Consider the following 20479-nt stretch of genomic DNA (forward strand, 5'->3'; position numbering starts at 1 on the left):
CAATGTTAACTGTTGATTGGATGTAGAGAAGTGCACAAATGGGTGGTTTAAGTATTTATAAGAGATTTATTTCAGAAGTGAGCTTGCAGCTCACTTACAGAAGGTATAGTCAGGCCATCAGCACAAGAAAGCAGAATATTAAAATAATCATTAATCATTGAAATTGCAAAATGGGGCAGTTTCAGAGAATGGTAACAGTAGCAGTTGGCATTTCTTCAACATTTTTAGCATGGAAGTTGCACATCTGTGCTAACTGAATGTATACTCAGAATGCAATGATCTAATATAGTGTGCAATATCAAATCCACGTAGACACACTGTATGGGAGTTAGTTTGCATGCAATTATAATCACATTATGTGTGATTCATGCTTGATTTAGGTAACCCCATTGCTGAGTAACTCAGGGGCTCATACTTACTCAACATCACTTTGCAAATTAGATTCAACTCCATTGCATTTTAATGAACTGCATACATACTATTAGCTGACCAAGCTGTTAACACCAGTGCTCATGACTTGGTTTCATTTTTTTGATCCTCGATGCATACATATAATTATTGGCTCTTTTTAAAATTATTTTTGGGATTAGGGCATGCTGACAGGGCCACAACATTGCTTGTCCATAGCTGTGCTGATGAGCCATTTGTCTGACTGTCTGTAGACCTTGTGGTGACAGCACACCCACGGGAACATTTCAAGCTGCTAATCCTGTGGCAATGAAGGAAAAATCATGCCAATCCATCTTATGTTGGAGTGTGACCTGGAGGGGGCTTTCTAACAGAATATAGTTCATTTTCAACTAGAACAAGCGATTGCAACAAATTATTGCTAAGTTTTAATGGCAGACCCCAATATGCAACTTCATCACATGCCTACTTGACAGTTCTGAGGAAGGATCACCAGAGCTGAAACATTAACTCTGATTTTGCTTCACAGATGCTTCCAAACCTGCTGAGCTTTTCTAGCAATTTCTGTTTTTGTTTCTGGATGACTGACATAGGTAAATGTATTTTGTATGAACCATAAGAAAAATAAACTTCAACTAATATTTTGTATACTGGTATCTGTACTTCTGAGTCTGTCCTTCAATATATATTTTCTGAAAATTTTACCCTTCTAAGGCGGCACAGTGGCTCAGTGGTTAGCACTGCAGCCTCACAGCGCCAGGCGCCCGGGTTCGATTCCAGCCTCGGGCGGCTGTCTGTGTGGAGTTTGCACGTTCTCCCCGTGTCTACGTGGGTTTCCTCCGGGTGCTCCGGTTTCCTCCCACAGTCCAAAGATGTGCCGGTTAGGTGGATTGGCCGTGCTAAATTGCCCGTAGTGTTCAGGGGTGTGTAGATTAGGTGGGTTATAGGTGGACGGGTCTGTGTGGGATGCTCCAAGGGGCAGTGTGGACTTATTAGGCCGAAGGGCCTGTTTCCACACTGTAGCGAATCTAATCTAATCTAATAATATGCAAATTGGGGTATTAAGGCAGACACAGGATGCTTATTGCAATCTTGGTGGACATCTTGACAAGAGGAGAATCCGGAAAGGTAAATTTAAATTATTTTCTGAGTTATGTTATGTGGCAGTAGCTTAAAATTGGTGAGCTGCAGTCAAGTTCTCACAGTTTACCAGCGGCAAGGTACTCTCAAAATGAACTAGGCCTCATGTTTCAGCAATTGGCCATGCCAAAGCTAAACTCTATCCTGGATGTTGGGTATAATTAGACTATGCTCCCTATCACCTTGATTAAGCTCCATTTTATTGGATCGTGAAGGCAGTACAGAGTCACAATTGTTTATTTGGCAAGTGCTGGGCTGTACATGGCTTTCCCAGATTCGAACATTCCACAGTCCATTAGTTGCTTGAAAGTCTTTAGTATCTATGCATAGCTTGCAGCTGGTTATTAAACATGGCATGTCAGATTTCACCTGCTCTATCCTAGCATATACATATTATATTGTTCTTTTCTTTCCCGTCTCAGGTTTGAGGCCACCGATTAAAGGTCCTAAGTAGTACTGGTCAAGTTGACAAAATGGATCAAATTTGACATTCCCCTGATTGTGTGGCTCATGGCTCTTTTCAAGCAGAATGTTGGCATTGAGTTAATGAATATATTTGCTGCCTGTTCAAGCAACTATGTGAAAAAAATCCACAGGTTAAACAGAATGTAAAATACAGCACTAAACTCCTCGACGAGGTTAAAATGACAAGTCTGGGCATAAAGTGAATGCATAATATTCAAATTGTTCAAATTCTCAACTGCTGAATCCCACCTGCCCCACCACAAGTACAGCTTTTCCTTTCCAAACATGTCCACTTAGAAACTTAATTTAAAAGAATTTAGAAAAAGAATCCAGAAAATCTCAGATTTCCTTTGAGGTTCATTTTGATCCAAGTTGCCTTTTGATATTAAACTTATAACAATATTGCTTTCTTCTTCAGCCCATTAAAAGGAGCTCAATTATCATGACTTTCCTACAAGGAAAAGCAGTAACCAATAGTAAACTCCTTAGACTGGCTCTGCATTTATTGAAGTGTTGGGGCTATACCTCTAAATACTAATATTGAAAAGTTTAAATTCAATAGTGCAAACATTTCAACTGTTGAAAATGGAAGGTTTTGACAGTTCCCATCAATGTTTTTCCATATCAGTTAATGTATTGGAGCAGGCAGAATAGATCTCTACGCTCATCCTGACAATGGGGCTATCACAAAGCATTCTATTTGGCTGTCAAAAAATGCTGTGGCTAACCACTGGAGATATTTGAATCTCATATTCAGAAAAGGTTCTGCGATCCGATCTAAGCTGCACATTATTCAACTGACCAGTGTGTGTACTCATATCAGTTAGAGCTGAGGAAGCAATGAAATGGAACATAAAATGTGAAGGATGTTAAAGAAACCTAGGCTAATCTTTTACCATTCTGCCCTTTCAGTCTGCTGTCTGACTGAGATAAGCTTCAATGTTGTAGAGAACCCTACTGATGTCAGAGGATGTAGGGAGTCCTACTGTTGTCTAGCTGGTTCATGACTTCAGGGTGGAAGCAAGTTGCATTTCAATCACTCTGCAAATATGTTGCTGACTTTTCTACTTGAAAGATAATAGTTCATGTGAAAAAAAGATTACACATTGACTAGCCTATGCATTCACTTAAGTATGTTAATATCACAATTGACTGTGTTTGCAATTCTATAACATTACTCTTTATATCATTTTATTGAGCAGAAGTGTTCATTTCAGCTTACGTATCATGATGTCTTGCATTTCATTTTGTTTTGATTTGAACTGATGAAGTTGTGCAAGAATCCTCAACCATTTTTTATAAATCAAAGTTTCCATTTTTCAGCCTTTTACTCCTCCCTTGTAACAGCTCAACTTCAAAACTTTGCATTCTAGTGTTACAGGTTACAATGAGTGATGTTTCATTAAAAGCCTTATAGCATCATGAGCAACTTCACGGCAATGGTGAGCATTTGGAACTGGACAATCAGCATTTCTTCACACTGTAGAAGTACCAAACAACAGAATCTCAAAATATTGGCAACTTAGCACCGAATGAGTGACATGATGGCACAGTGGTTAGTCCTGCTGCTTTAGAGCAACAGGGACCTGTGTTTGATCCCAGTCTTGGGTAACTGTTTATGTGGAGCTTACACGTTCTCCCCATGTCTGTGTGGGCTTCCGCTGGGCACTCCCATTCCTTCCACAGTCCAAAACCGTGCAGGTTGGGTGGATTGCCCGTGTCAAATTGCCCTGTAGTGTCCAGGGATGTGCAGTCTAGGCAGATTAGCCATGATAAATGAAGGGTTATGGGGATAGGTTGAGGGAATGCTCTTTGGAGGTTTGGTGCAGAATCATTGGGCCAAATGGCCTCTTCCTGCACTGTAGGGATTCTATCATTCTAATTCCTAACAAAAAAATTTAATGGTTTGGACAGAGATGACAACTTCTCAAGAACTTTTAAAGAACAGTACAAAAACTTTAATGTACAACTAAACATGATGATATGAAACATACAGAGCATTAATGCTGCAACTGAAAAATTTTTGAGAGCACTGTCTACCAGTTTAACAAAATCAAAATAGTCTGTAGGAATGCTAGAATGCAGTCTGAAGTTTACATCTTGTTAATCTCTGAAGCTAGTTTACAACATACTTTGTAAGCAGTCATATCAACAAAAAAAGTTGTTTTGTCAATATAGGAGACCCACAGCACTTCCTGTGCTTTGCCTTGTCCACTGTGGATTAAACATTACCGTTTTGTAATGCTTGGCTGAAGCTTTGGCTTGTTTGGGTCATTGCTCGTGTTTTGCTGTTTTGGCCAAGTTGCTGTTTTTATTTGTTGCTTTTTCTGCCCCCACAGATTTCTGAAATAACATTTCAAACTGGAGTATTTAAAAGCCATTGATAAATGCTTTCAACAGAACCTTAGCCATATAATATATATTCATGAATATTGCATGAAAGGAAGTATAAAATGAAGAAATTTGTATCTTTAATTATCATGACCATGAGTTATTATTTGATGGGAATGAAACTGAGATGAGTCGAGGATTCACTGAACCATGCAGCACATCAGTGACTACATCAACAGCTCTTTATTATGTTTTGCCCTGCATTAAATCTCTCTTTATATTGTATAAACGTTTAATTATTTAATCATTACATAGAACCTCTATGGAAATCAGGAATAGTGAAATCAAGTCATCTGGGCAGAAATATGTCCCTGAGGAGTTGTGAATAAATTGTTTTAAAAGCACCATTCAGAAAATCATATCATCAAACCAAGCTTTCAAACACAAAACAAAAATCAGGAAAGTTCAAAGCTAAGATAGCCAAGGTTGCCACAATAAATTTCCATTTTTTTTTTAATTTAAAGGGAGCCTAACCTATTATAATGTGGTTTAGCAATTTTTATCGTTTTATAGTTTTGGTGAAAGCAGGAAGATAGCTTTGAAGTGTTGCTATTACTTTTACTCATACACAATTGCTTGAAAGCCATGGAGACTAGCAGTATTGAAAGTAAAAGGATGAAATAATGATTATCAGTACAACCAACCTGTGGTAACTCAAGGACAGAACATTAATTTGTAAATTCAATACTTACATTTTTTGGCCAACCTTGGCTGGAAATTTTCAAAAATATTCAATCAAATTTTCAAATATTCAATCAACAGTGTCCAGAACTATGGGCTTCTCAGTATGCTTAATGTGTGACAGCTTCCCTAAATGAGAGTTTCTACTGGAATGCTGTATTATGGCAACTCTCTGAGCAAACACCATTCAACTGTCACCATAATCTGCTAGAATCTTAATGCATGCATTTACAGATTTTAGTGTTGCAGAAATATATTATTTTGCAGGAATACTAAAGATGGGTTGATGACAATTTGAAATGATAGCAAGGCCTGACCATCTAAGCCCTGCACCTAGTTACAGATTACAGATAAAACAAAACTATCCCAATTTCTGATCTTAAAAGGGGTGAAATTTAACAGAACTGTAATAAAATTTTAAAGAAATTACTTACCTGCTGATTTTAACTTTATGACCAAAAGAAATTTAAACAACTGTTTTGCCTTGCGTATACAGCAACATCATTACATCAGCAACGCAAGAGTCTGCAACATGCTCTGATTGAGTTTATAAACTGTCCAAGTCAACCTAATCTGAAGTGAGCTCACAAGTGATTTACGTTGAATTCAAACCATGAAATATGGATTACATTATCTGAAATGTTTAAATTAGGGGTGTCTGAAACTTTAAATCAGGAGTTTTCTAAATGATGTGAATTGTGATATTACTAGACATTGAATAGGTAGTGATTGTAACAAGGTCAGCCAAGTAGACCTCATAGAATAAGAGTTCCCTGATTGAGGGTGTTAATCTAGTCTAATCAGGGAGCCCTGGCTGACAGATATAAATAAGAGTGCCAGAGGCTCTGTTCAACTCTGAGAGCTGGCTCTGAGCAAGACGGACCTGTGTCATGTACTAGGCACATGTAAATAAAGGATGACTTGGTGACAGGATACTGGCCTCAGTGGAGTTATTTTTGAAAGCATAATCTACTGGAGACAAATCACATTTGCACGGTTTGCCTGTGAATGACAGCCTGCGCTGCACCACACATTGTAGCCTATTAAAGGTCTTAAAATCATCCAATCTGCAGAACTCATTCTCAAAACAGATGTTAAAAAATCTGTTAAACATTCTTCCAAGGGTTTTTATTATATAATAACAGAATTTTGTATCATGTACTTGGCCTCTTCAAGTCGTATTTTTGTCAATCAAGGAGTATACCAGAGCCAGAGAAACATCTTTTAACTCGGCTTGGTTTCTACCAGGTTTTGTTAATTTGCCTTGAGTTCAAATTTGCTAATTTTAGTTAATGGAAAGATAAATGGAGCCTCCTCCTGGACAGAGAAAGAATTCTAGCAGCTAGAAGTCATCAAGTCATGACATTAAACTGTTAGAGGATTTCTGTTGCACAGTAGTAATATCCCTATTTCTAGAGCAGAGCATGCAGGGTCAAGTCCCTTGTTCCAGAGGTGTGTGATGGTATCTCTGAACAGATTGATTAGAAAATAAGAAGCAGTTTGATAGAGGGTTCCTGTGACACAGTGGTAGTATTTCTAGCTCTTCAGTTAAGAGACCTGGGTTCAGGTTCCTGTAGGCATGATATGGCATGTTCATTCAAATACCTATAAATTGGCAGTTTGCTTACAACTTATATTTATGCTAAATTAAACTAAGAATGTCATTACAGCAGATATGGAAAAACTGTAGTGCCTATATCCCACTGTACTGATGTTTTAGTAATATTTGGTATCAGCTGTATTGCAAATACAGAAATAATCACTTGCATTGCACCTCCCTATCTCTTACCATCTCACCATTGGTGGTCATGTCATCAGTCATCAAGACCTCAGCTCTAGAATTCTTTACATAATCTCCTCTTCCTCCAGCTGACTTTTTAAGTCCTTCCTTCAACCCAACATTTGACCACATTTTTGCCCACCTTTCCTAATACTGCCTTTGTTGAATAACTAATGATCAATTACACCTTTGTGAAACACTTCGTCTGTATTCTGCATTGAGGATCTCATAGAAATCGAAGTTGCTGATGAAATATAATTTTAAAGGGACATTATCTTCAGGAACATGGTCAGAAAATGTTTTCTTCCCTTTTGTTGATAAACAGTTGAAGATAATACTTGGGGTTTATAATAGCAAACAGAAAGTTCTAAATTTTTATTGTGCCTTTCATAACTTTAGATTTACACTTGCTCAAATGGCGCCATGGAATCTTTTACTTCAATTTGAAAGTCTAGTCAACCCTTAGTCTAACACCCCACCTCAAAGGCAGCATGTGCTAAAATACAGCACTCCCTCACTGCCCTGGAATATCAGTCTAGACAAGGTGTTCCTGTCTCTGGCATGTGGCATGAACCCACAACCTTCTGACTCAGAACACAACGATGCTGAGCCACAACTGACACTTTATCAGTTGCTTAAATGCTTCAATGAACTTTTACTGTGCAGCAAACAGTTTGTTTAGCTTACCCTCCACTTTCCCATGAACATTTATAAATGTTCTAAAATGAGTCAATTTAAATCTTTAAAGAAATTCTTTAAGCTGCATGGAGCATAAGATGATCATAACCTTTACTGCAAGCATCAGCAGTATTTAGTCCTGTAAAAAAAACTCTGCTTTAAAACATTACATTAAATACATTGCAGATGAAACAAACACGATCTGATAAACGTGGCAGTAGCTTGGTCTGTAATTACATCCCAAAATATATGTCTGGTATCTTACTGTATTTGCTCACTGGCACCAGTTTAAATTAGGATTTAATTAAAATGTAACATCAGTTATCTTTGTTGACTGTACAGACTATCTAATTCCTCCAGATCAAAGTCTTTCCCCACCCAATACAAGATGATCAGAGTACACAGGCTAAAAAGGGATGAAACACGAGGGAAATCCCCATAATTCAATTTCAATATTACATGTGTTAAACTGCAGGTTTAAATAACCAAACTATTGAAATTCTTTCCAGCTCTTTACAACGGACTGTGTAACACAACTCCAGAGCTATTGGATTATCTTATCCCTAACTGGTCAATGAATTTTCTTATTCATTCCTGTATTAAAGAGCTTCAACCTGAGCTAAAGAAACCTTTACAAAACAGTTAAGAGGAAAGTTAAGTGAAAAAAACAAAGCAGGTCTTCATGCCAGTCAGCTTATTCTCACTGCAGGAAAACACAGCAATGAAATATATATAAATATATTGCCTGAATATTTGTTTTTGCCCATTAAAGTAAATTTAGTCTTGAAGTTTTCTGAAGTTATTAAGATAACATTAACACAAGTCTTGCTTTTGTTGAGCTTTATACCGAGGCATGAATAAACTTCAGATTAATATTTCATCTGTGCTCTGGTCATTTAATTTCATGGTAAGTTTCAAATGATTTGAACTGATTTAATTTTCCTTTGATATGCAGCTTGCATCATGGCTGGCCTGCCTTTTAGTGGAACTCAACCAACAAAAAGTTTAACTGTGGATTATGGGACATGTTTGAATAGTGTCCCCTGCTGTTTGATTTTGGAACTCCATTGGTTTCTCGCAGGTGAAGGTTCAGGAGTGCTGAGTAAACAGATTTACCTTTTGATGATTAATCTATTTTCATCTATTGCAATAAAACAACCCAGGCAAGGGTCTTTTAGCGCAGGGGAAAAACTAGGTAAAACCCATTGTACGTGTTACTAAAGTTGGTGAGATAAGCAACTTTGCACAACAAAATCACCATTTCCAGCAAATGTCCCCAAAATCCTGGCATATTCTTAAAATCTGTTGTAAATATCATTCACCTGGTGAGATAAGCTTGTATAATGGTTACAAAACTTTAGAGTCCAGGTAAAAGATATTCTATGTAAGGCTGGGGTGTTGCTGAGCTCATGGTATGTCGTACGCTGTGGGACATGTTCAAGGACACTCAGATCAGCGATAGAGCCCTCGTTGAGGAGGTTTCTGAAGTAGGCCTCTGACCTGGCATTGTGGAGCAATCCCTCAATGGTCAAGGTCCACAGGGAGGCCTTAGAGAATGTTTCAATACCTCAGGAGTGTCCTGTTGGCCAAAGCACCTATTGATGAAGAGATTTAGCATCGCCTCCAACATGTTGGTGCAGCCTTTAGTTGCCTGAGAAAGGGGTGTTCAAGAATAACAGCATCAGATATGACACCAAGATCATGGTTTACAGAGCTGTGGTGGTTCCTGCTGACCTATATGGCTCTGAGACATGGACTGTCAGCAGCAGGCACCTCAAGGCACTGGAGCAGTAAAACCAACACTGCTTGCACAAGATCCTGCAGATCCACTGGGAAGAAAAATGCACAAACGCCAGCATCCTTGACCAGGTCAACATCCCTAGCATTGAGACATTGACCACTCTTTATCAGCTATGATGGGCTGGGCACTTTGTCTGCATGACCGACACTAGATTCCCCAAGCAGGTGCTGTATTCCCAGCTTTCAAACGGCAGGTGAGCCCCAGGTGGATACAGGAAGCACTTCAGTGATAGGCCTCACTGGCAAAGTGTGGCATTCCCACAGACACCTGGGAATCACTGGCCTAAGCTTGTCCAACGTGGAGGAGGGGCATCCAGGAAGGTGTTGAGCAGCTCGAGACTTGCTGTTGGGAAAGTAAAAGCGAAAGCAGCAAAAGGAGTGTGCTGCCACACCAGTGCTCCATCCAACCTTTCCAGTGACCACCATCTTCCCCAAGTGAACAGAGCCTGCAACAGCTACACATGTCTATATAGACACGTACAGGCTTACCCTGAGAGTGGTAGAGAGTTATCCTCATCTGCGAGGAAACACCAACAATGGTGATTGTATGCAAAGATGATGAAACATACCATTTTGTGAGGAATTACCTTTCTGGGAACTTGAGTTTTCATCCACAGAAGACTGGGCAACAATTTGTGAAAAAGATTTATTAGTCCACTGAATTTTTATCCCGGGAAAATTGGATAACCTCTTGTGAAGAACTTCCTTTGCTTTCCCTAATGTTTGACCAGCTTTATGATCCACCTTTCAATGTACTGACCTTCTTCCCTTTTCACAGATTTCAAACCAGATGCACACGCAGGGGGTGAGTCTGATAACTTTGTAGAATTTCAGGAAGAAAATCCTATGCTACCTGACTTTTCAGTCCTTGATGCGATACATCAAAATCTCTTTCATAGTCTTCCAGATGCGAGTGAGCAGAATTTTTCACCTTCCTCTGTGGTGTTGCCACACTGTGACCAATAGCACCAATGACGAAGCTCTACAGGTGCCTATTGAAGATGTGATAGAAGCTCCCACACTTTCAGCTTCACAAGGTGGCCATGGTGACCTTTTAACCAGCAGCAACCCCACTGTGAATCAGATAAAACAGTTCAAGATTATAGAGGACAAAAAACTTTGAACATGACTGAAAATGCTCCAGCAATACTGAAAGATGAGAATGATGCTCTACTTTTGTAAGAGCCCAGATCATCCCCTATCTTTGCTGAGTGTTTCAGACATACTGTCAGATGTGGGTGTAGCAGTCAAAGCTGAAGTTCCTCTCACCTCAACATTTTGTCCAGAATGTTTTCCAGATGCAGTCCCCAAAGCCATGACTGCAAATCTTCTACCGCAGCTAGCAATCTCTGAGGAGACTTTTGTTAATCATTCATAATCTTTATATGAATCCTTTGAAGAAGTGAACCTATCCTCTGCAGTCAACCAGATGGTTCGCTCCTCTCTTCACCCTAAACTTAAGAATATGGCACAAGAACCCGAAGATGTCATTGTGTTGCCACTGCAGGTGAGTGGAGATGGTCTTCAGCTCTTTTTTAATCGTGCAACTTCACCAACCAGCAGTTTTTCACATTAGATCTTATCTTAAACAATGTAAAAGAGAGAAAAATAATTGGTGCTTAGTCAAGTAGAAATGGTGCCCTCTCAATGAGCACCATTTGTCTTCATCCTAATGTGGTAGCCCGCTAACAAGTCCTTTTAGAACTACAATGAAGGTTCATTATGTTTTGTCACCATTATTGTTTGGAAACTTGGGTTCTCAAGTAGTCAGAACCTTGTTTAACTTTAAGGTTGATTTGCATTTCTGTATTAGAATAAAGAACAAAGAACAAACAAAGAAGAAAGAAAATTATAGTACAGTACTCTGCCTATCAGAACTCCTAGGGCTCTGCCATTTACTGTATATTTTCCATCTGGATTAGACCTTCCAAAACACATTACCTCACATTTTTCCAAATTAAACTCCTTCTGCCATCTCACTGCCCAAGTCACCAACTGATCTACATCCAGCTGTATCCTTTGACAGTCCTCATTGCTTTCTGCAATTCCACCAATTTTTGTGTCATCGGCAAACTTATTAATCAGACCAGTTACATTTACCCCCAAATCATTCATATATATTACAAACAGACAAGGTCCCAACACTGATTCCTGAGGAACACCACAAGCCACAATCCTCCATTCAGAAATGCACCGTTCCACTGTTACCCTCTATGACCGAGCCAGTTCTTTATCCATGTGCAAGCTCACCTCTGACCCCGTGTGACTTTACCATCTGTATCCTGCCATGAGGCACCTTGCCAAAGGCCTTATTAAAGTCCATGTAGACAATGTCCACTACCCTACCCTAATCGATCATCTTCGTCGCTTCCTCAAAAAAACTCAACCAACTTAGTGAGACACAACCTCCCCTTTACAAAACCATGTTGTCTCTCACTGATACACCCACTAATTATTTCCAGTAAATCCTGTCTCAAAGAATCCTCTGCAATAATTTCCTCACCACTGACGTAAGGCTCACCGGCCTGTAATTAGATTAGATTAGATTAGATTCCCTACAGTGTGGAAACAGGCCCTTTGGCCCAACAAGTCCACACCGTCTCTTGAAGCATCCCACCCAGTTAGTTGGATTATCATCCTTGCCACCTTTCTTAAACAAAGGAACAACACTGGCAATTCTCTAATCCTCTGGGACCTCCATGTAGCCAGTGAGGACATAAAGATTTCCCTCAAGACCCCAGCAATTTCCTCCCTTGCCTCCCTCAGAATTCTGGGGTATATCCCATCAGGGCCTGGGCACTTGTCTAGCTTAATGTTTTTCAAGACCACCAATACCTCTCCCTTTGATCTCAACATGACCCAAACTATCTGCACACCCTTCCCCAGACTCATCATCCACCAAATCCTTCTCTGTGGTGAATACTGATGCAAAGTACTCATTTAATACCTCACCCATTCCTCCAGTTGCACACATAAATTCTCTTCCCTGTCCTTGAGTGGGCCAACCCTCTCCCTGGCTACCCTCTTGCTCTTTATATATGTATAAAAAGCTTTGGGATTTTCATTAATCTTTTTGGCCAATGTTTTTTCAACACCCCTTTTAGCCCTTCTGACTCCTTGCTTAAGTTTCTTTTGACTTTCTTTGCATTCCAACCTAGCTTCATGTGTTCCAAGCCTCCTACCTTGATAAATGCTTCTTTTTGTTTTTAATTAGGCTCACAATATCTCTTGTTATCCACGGCTCCCTAAACCTTCCAAACTTACCTTCATCCTTGAGCATGAACGTGCCGGCCCTGAATTCCCAGCAACTTACACTTGAAAGCCTCCCACATGCCATACGTTGATTTGCCCTCAAACATCTGCCTCCAATCTACATTCTTCAGTTCCTGCATAATAGTGTCGTAATTAGCCTTCTCCCAATTTAACACCTTCACTTGACAACTACACCTATCTTTATCTATCAGTACCTGAAAGCTTACTAAAGTATGATCACTGTTCCCAAGCTGGTCCTGACAGAAATGTTGACCATCTGGCCAGGCTCGTTCCCCTTTCCTAGTTGGAGTATCTACATACTGTTTCAAGAAGCCTTCCTGGATGTTCCTTACTAACTCTGATCCATTCAAGTCCCAAGCACTGTGAGTCCCAATCAATATATGGGAAGTTAAAATCACCCATGAAAACAACCCTGTTACTTCTACATCTTGCCAAAATCTGCCTACATATCTGTTCTTCTATCTCCCACTGACTGTTGGGAGGGCAAAAGTAAACCCCAAACATTGTGATTGTACCCTTCCTGTGTTAAGGTCGTGACTTCACAAAGGAGTAGCGCTCCAAAACCTTGTGATTTTAAATAAACCTGTTGGATTATAATCTGGTGTTGTGCAATTTCTGACCTTGTGTACCCCTGTCCAACACCAGCATTTCCATTTCACATGTTATGATCATGGCTGTTCTCATCTTGTTCTCACTTTCCTGCCTGCTTTCCATAACACTTCAACACAGCACTAATTTAAAATCTGTCTACTTCCTCCTTAAATTTACTCAATGTCACAGCATCCATCATGCTCTGCAGTCCTGAATTCAACAGATTCATGACTGTTTGAGTGAAGTAATCCCTCCTCATCTCTGTTTTAATTCTGCCATCACTTGTTCAAAAGCTATAGCCTCTTATTCTAAAAGACCTCACATGAGGAAACATCCCTTCTCCATCTATTGTGTTAACTTGCATACCTCAATGAGATCTCCTGCCATTCTTCTAAACCCCAGAGTATAAGCCTAAAGTACTTAATCTCTCTTTATAAGACAAACACCTCAGCTGTGATATAACTATGACTTCAGAGAAGTTATGTGCTACTACTCTGCTCAAGGTGAACCATTACAGCATGGAATATACTGCTGTGTACCCTTGCCATCATACACAGTCTTTTAAGAAACACTATTTAAAAATAATTCAAAGTCTGGCCTGGCCTTGAATGAAGACGTGAAGAAGCCATGGTGGAATAGTAAATGTTCCAGGCAAAGTCTACGTCTCTTAATCAGAACCAGAAATCTGTCCAAATACAATTCTTTTTGAACTTGTTTTAGCTGCATGTTTTATAATTGATAAGAATGTTTTAAAACCTTTCCTGTAATATGAATGTGCTGGCAACATCAAAATTTGTTACCTGTCACCAAATACACTTTGAGAAGGTAGTTAATTATGTTCAAGAAGGTGATCCATCTCCTTGAACCACTGCAGTCCATGGCTGTGGGGGTGCTAGATACATCCACCCAGGTACATGTACAGTGCAGTTAATGAAGAGCTTTCAGGAATGATACCACATGCACATTTTGTGGATGAAGATGGGTGTCAGTAGATTCATACCTGAAGCAAAGCGGTTTGATGGGACACATGTACACTTGCTTTTTATAATAGACTGTGACACCAACAAAAGATGTTTAACAGAGCACTTAAAAGTTAACATATAGAATTAAACTTAACCAAAAATATAATTGTGAATGAGGAAGTAGGAATTTTTAGTAGGTAAAATCTAAGGTCAGTGTGTGACATATAATTTGCTCATGGCATTGGCATGAGATATTTTGGCCATTGTTATAGGTTCCAGAACTCACAATATGTAATCAGTTACTATTTCATGTCTAAAGAATATTACATCAAATTATTATATGAAACAAAATGTGCAAAAACATATATAGGAAATATGAGCAGTAGTGGTAGGCCATTCAGCCCTTTAAACCTGCTATGCTATTCGAAACAATCATGGCTGATCATTCTATTCAGCACCCTGTTCCCACTTTCTCTTCATTCCCTTTGATCTCTTTAGCCCTAATAATGATGTCTAATCCCTTCTTGAAAACATCCAAAGTTTTGACCTCAACCACAGCAAAGAATTCCACAGGCTTTCTACTCTCCAGGTGAAGAAATTTCTCCTTACCTCAGTCCCACATGACTTGCCATGTATCCTTAGAGTGTGATCCCTGGTTATGGATTACCCAGTCATTGGAAACATCCTTCCTGCATTTAACCTGTGAGAATTTTATAGGCTTCTAAGAAATTCTATGAGATTTCTGCGCGTTCTTCTAAACTCCGGAGAATATAGCCCCAACTGATCCAGCCTGTCTTCATATGTCAGAAAATTTCTGGACCATGTCCAGAAGGGAATCCATCTACTTGTATAATATAAACTTGCTTGATAACTTTCCTTTACACTTACTTGAAATAATAAATGTGATGTATGTGCACTCAATTTAAAAGTGACATAGCAGCACAATTGATGTAAAACAATTTGAAACAGATGGCCTTGAATTAAGAGGCTAATGGAAAGAAAAAGCCCTGCAAAATCATTCTTTTCTGATGATTCAACAAAAGCTTCCCTTTGAATTCCATTTTCTTATCAGCAACCAACAATGTTGCCTCTGTGGCCTGGTGGCCCCTTCTGAATTCTGGTATGAATACTAGTAGTTGTGATTGTACTCATTTACATCTATAGACATAGGGCAGCACAAGTCTAAAACCATCACAACAGCTGCTGAGCATTTACCTCCCAGTTACAAACTCTTAGGTTTTTGAGTTTCATGTTTGTTCATCACTCAGCAGGCATCAGTCAGAGTCAGATAGATTCATCAGTTCTTGGTCAGATGGTCAAGTGATTGATCTATGGGAGTGTTAAACCCTATCTCATCCAGCAGTTTGCATCAAAGCACAATGACTCATTATTGATAACATCCTGATGCTGACTTCTTCATAGATTGCTTGTACAATAAAATCTTTGTCCGATGTAACAACAGTTTACTTTGATTTCTACTCAGTAGAGCAACAATGGAATGCATTAGCCATTCAGTATTGGTCAAATTGTTTTATTAAACTATTCCTCCTTCATGGGGGAGTCATAGATGTACATGCCTCATTAGTGCCAGTCCATACTCAAATGATTAATAGCCATGTGTGAGTGCGGCTGTAAGTAACATCTGGTTATTCACAAAAAACTGAAAAGATGACAACTCAGTGACAAAGTGTGCCACAAACCACCATTCTAGGGCATTGATCAGCATTGAGTAAGTTCACTTACTTGAGCTGTAAGTACTGTCATGCCATAACTTACACCTCATTCATTCACTGACTGTATGAAAGCATCAGCATCTCTGTGGTCATAACCATTCAACCCCAAAAAAAATCACTTCAGGTGTCAACAACAACATGGAGATGCAATTAAGTTATGTAATCTAGCAACTTCAAAGATAACTGTTGAAGCCCTGATGAAATATCAAAACTCTTTGCAGAGTTTTGACTTTGAATTTAGAATTCATTTTCCTTTGTATCTTATTTGTTGCTGACTATTATGTAAACTGTTATTTGTAATATTCATAATTATTGTTTTAGAGGACTGCATTGAGCGTCACGCTAATTTCCTTTCAAGGTTGAAAATGTTTATAAAAGCTGAATGAAACAGAAGCTAGGAAGACTGAAATGAGTAACTCACCTCCTGACTCCCTAGAGTCTGTCCATCATCTACAAAGTACAAATCAGGAGTGTGATGGCATTCTCATCACTTGCCTAGATGGATGCAGCTTCAACAACACCATCCAGGACAAAGCAGCCCACTTGACTGTAACCACTACTAGAAACATCCACTCCATCTACCACTGACACAGAGTAGTGGCAGTCAGAGCTATCTGTAAGATGCACTGCAGCAAGTTGCCAACGCTCTTTAGATTGTACCTTCCAAACCCAGGATCACTACCATCTAGAAAGGCAAGGGCAACAGATACATGAGAACACCACAACTTGCAGGTTCCCCTCCAAGCTACTCCTGACTTTGAAATGTATCATCATTCCTTTACTTTCGCGGTGTCAAAATCTTGGAATTCCCTCCCTGACAGCATTGTGCATCTACTGACAACACATGGACTGCAGCAGCTCAAGAAGACAACTCATCACCAACTTCCCAAGGGCAACTAGGGATGGGCAATAAATGCTCGCCCAGTTAGCAACACAAAAATCCCATGTGTGAATAAAGACGTAAAGTCACATTTGTCTTGTTCAGTTCAATAAAATGTAAAGGCACCATGCAGCTTTCTATCATGAGAGAGAGATATGATTGGTTTTGGCTTAATCTGAGGGTCACCATGCCTCAGGCAAGGTTGAGAAGAGAGCCCTTTATGGTAACCTCAGGTGGTGTAGGAATTGAGCCCATGTTGTATGGTATTATTCTGCATCACAAATCAGCTGTCGAGCCAACTGAGCTAAACCGACACCAGGTTCACCGTGGTTTTTGTGTTTAAACTTTATATATAGAAGAGAGCATTCCTATGAGTCTGCACTTAGCTTGTCAACTGAAGAGATTTATTTACATTACAATCTGACTTCCACTTCGCTGATACTGTCAGACTAACAATGCTACATGCATAAAGGCATCTATTCCTCTTGCTGTGAGCTGTTCAACCGAGTGACACAATGTTTCTCTTCATCATCCATAAACGTACGTCAAAGTTACTGATCTGAATGACAACTTCTCACATTCTATCACAAAAAAAATTGATAAATCATTGTTAATAGCACAGCCCATCTCAATAAAGGCAGGAAGTTCCACATAACAAACTAATTCTCTCTGGTATCTCAATATTGCACATCCTGCAGCCCTTAATGCAATTTCTTTTGTTTTCCCTTTCTTATCACAGAATCCCGCAGTGTGAAGGCAGGCCATTCAGCCCATCGAGCCCAAACAGACCCTGCTAGCCTAGTCTTGTTGCCCTGCATTTCCCAGGCTAATCCACCTAGCCTGCAAATCCCCGGACACCACGGGCAATTTAGCATGGCCAATCCACCTAATTTGCACATCTTTAGACTGTGGGAGGAAACCAGAGCACTGGGAAGAAACCCATACAAACATTGGGAGAATGTGCAAACTCCACACAGACTTTCAGCCAAGGCTGGAATCAAACCTGGGTCCCTAATAAATTGAGGCAGCAGTGCTAACCACTGAGCCACTGTGCCACCCATGTTATGCTTATGTTGAACTTTTTATGAGTTCAGGCAAGAAATATGAAAGCTATGGATTTATGTTAGCTCTGTGTATAGATAAATGTTTTTCCTAATTGTTAAAAATTCTACTGCACATTAATTTTAAAATTACTCTTTCATAATGCTGTATGTAGAAGGATTTCAAAAACTTGGCAATGCAGAGGGTAAGTAGTGAACTTCCGGTGAAAGATAAAATGCATAATCTAGAGGTTACAGAAGTTTTGCTCTGCCTTTGTTCTAAGACTGACAGCTGTTGTATAAGCTCCCTGCTCAAGAGTAACCTCCTTAGATTTTTTTGTCTCGGAACAAAACGTTTGTCACAACTTCGAATATTTACTTCACTATAGGAAGGATTTTATTAAATTGGCGAGGTTTCAGAAAAGATTTACTAGAATGTTGCTGGGAATGAAAGGTTTGAGTTATGGAAATAGGCGGGCTAGCCTGGGAATCTTTTCAATTGAGTGTACCGAGTTGAGGGGTGACCTTCTACAGGTTTATAAAATCATGCGGGGCATAGATAAGATGAATAGCAATGATCTTTTCCCTTGGGTGGGGGAGTTCAAAACTAGAGGGAATACTTTTAAGTGAGAGGAGAAAGTTTTATAAAGGACACAAGGGACAACCTTTTTACACAGAGGGTGGTTCGTATGTGCCAGAGGAAGTGTTAGATGCAGATCCAGATACAACATTTAAAAGACATTTGGATAAGTACATGAATAGAAAAGGTTTAGAGGGATATGGGCCAAATGCAGGCAAGTGGGACTAGTTTAATTTTGGGAACATGGTCAATGTGGTCTAGTTGGACTGAAGGGTCTGTTTCCATGTCGTATGACTCTCCAGCTCTATGACTCCATAACTGTGACATTTGGTTTGGTAAATGTAAGCACTTAATTATTTAGCACAAAATGTTTTCATGTGCAGCAGGCTGTTTTATGCATTTGCCCTTACGTTAGTATAAAACTTCCCTCTGGACTGGTTCTAGTCACCCAACAATGCAATAAAAGCAAAACACTGAGAAAAATGTTGGTAATCTGGTACAATCATGCTGGAGAAACTCAGCAGGTCTGGCAGCATCTGTGATGAAGAAACAGAGTTAATTCTTCAAGTCCAATATGACTCTTCTTCAAAACTTAGTACCAAATGATAATTATATTTCTTATTATTTCAATGTAATTTTCCACTAATCTCAATCTCTATTTCATACCTTTCCTTGAGGATGCATTCCTTTGTTGACATCTGTATCCATGTCAATGTCTTTATACAAATCTATTCTTCATTCAACCTGCTATATTTACTGAAATCATCTACTTGCATATGAAAACAAATTACTCATATGCTCTAAATTATAAAAAGAAGCAGAAAATGTTGGAAATACTCACCAGATCTAACAGCATCCATGGATTAGAAAGCAGGGTTAACCTTTCAGGCCTCAGAGTTTTAATTAAAACTAAATTAAATTGAGTGAAATGGAACTGAACATCACAATTCAATACCACTCATTTTGCACGAGAAAGGTGAATTCTGGCTTTTTATCTGTATCCGTCTATGTTAAGATATAATTTTCTTTATCTAAATCTTCTAGTCTGTAAACCTATAATGTATATTCTTTAATCTTTCCTTGTTTTGTGGGTTTATATTTTATCATTTAAATTTGCATTTTATTTTGTTTCAGAATTTCCTTTGACTTTCACTGTTTTCCTATATGTCTACTTCTCATTTGCTTCTTTGTTCTGATTTCCTAACTCCAGCTCAGTGCTTGGAGAGAGGAAATAACACATGTCACTTTGCAGAAAGCTGATAATAAGCAGGCTGCTTGAACTGACAAGTAGTGGTATGCAGAGTTGAGCAATAAGACGTTGGATGAAGCAGTTGGTGTTTAATCGTGAGGCTGGTTCGGAAGGAACTGCGGACTTAGGTCAGTGAAGACAGAGACGTTAATTAACAGCTTTGATGTTTTGGACAGTGGAGCAGAAGTGGAGTTGACTTCTTAATAAAAATAACTTTCCCTAGAATTAAATTAGATTTTGATGGTGAATATATTAAAAGATTGCACCAGACATAACCAAATATGAAATAAAACTTCACTAAGATACATGATTTGAATGTTGAACTCTGAATCTATAGTACTTTTCCCCAAACCCAGAAGGAAATGTTTGTTTCCAATGGAAGGGTAAAATAACATCATTTTCAGAATATCCATCATGCAAATGCATACAGCAGTGATTGCCACTGGTCACATGTTCCCCAAGTTTTACCAATTTCAATTAAATTTGTGTGAACTTACTCTTTTCTACTAGGTCTACCTATTTTCCAACAAAACACCACCTTCTCCCAGGGTAAGTCAGTGATCTACTGTCTTATACTTGATGAAGTGTTTTTAACTGTCAGGTTAGCTGGTTCACTCCGTCAACATAGTCAGAAATCACAGACACCATGTTATGGTCCAAAAGGTTCATTTGAAATCACAATCTTTCGGAACACTGCTCCTACTTCATGTGGTGACATAAACTTGTTGGACTGTAACCTGGTGTCATGTGACATCTGCGTTTGTCCACCCCAGTCCAACATTGGCACCTTCATTTCAGATAACTTAATTGCAATTTTTCCCTATGCAA

This window comes from Stegostoma tigrinum, chromosome 22 (genome assembly GCF_030684315.1).
Source record: "Stegostoma tigrinum isolate sSteTig4 chromosome 22, sSteTig4.hap1, whole genome shotgun sequence".
NCBI lineage: Eukaryota > Metazoa > Chordata > Chondrichthyes > Orectolobiformes > Stegostomatidae > Stegostoma > Stegostoma tigrinum.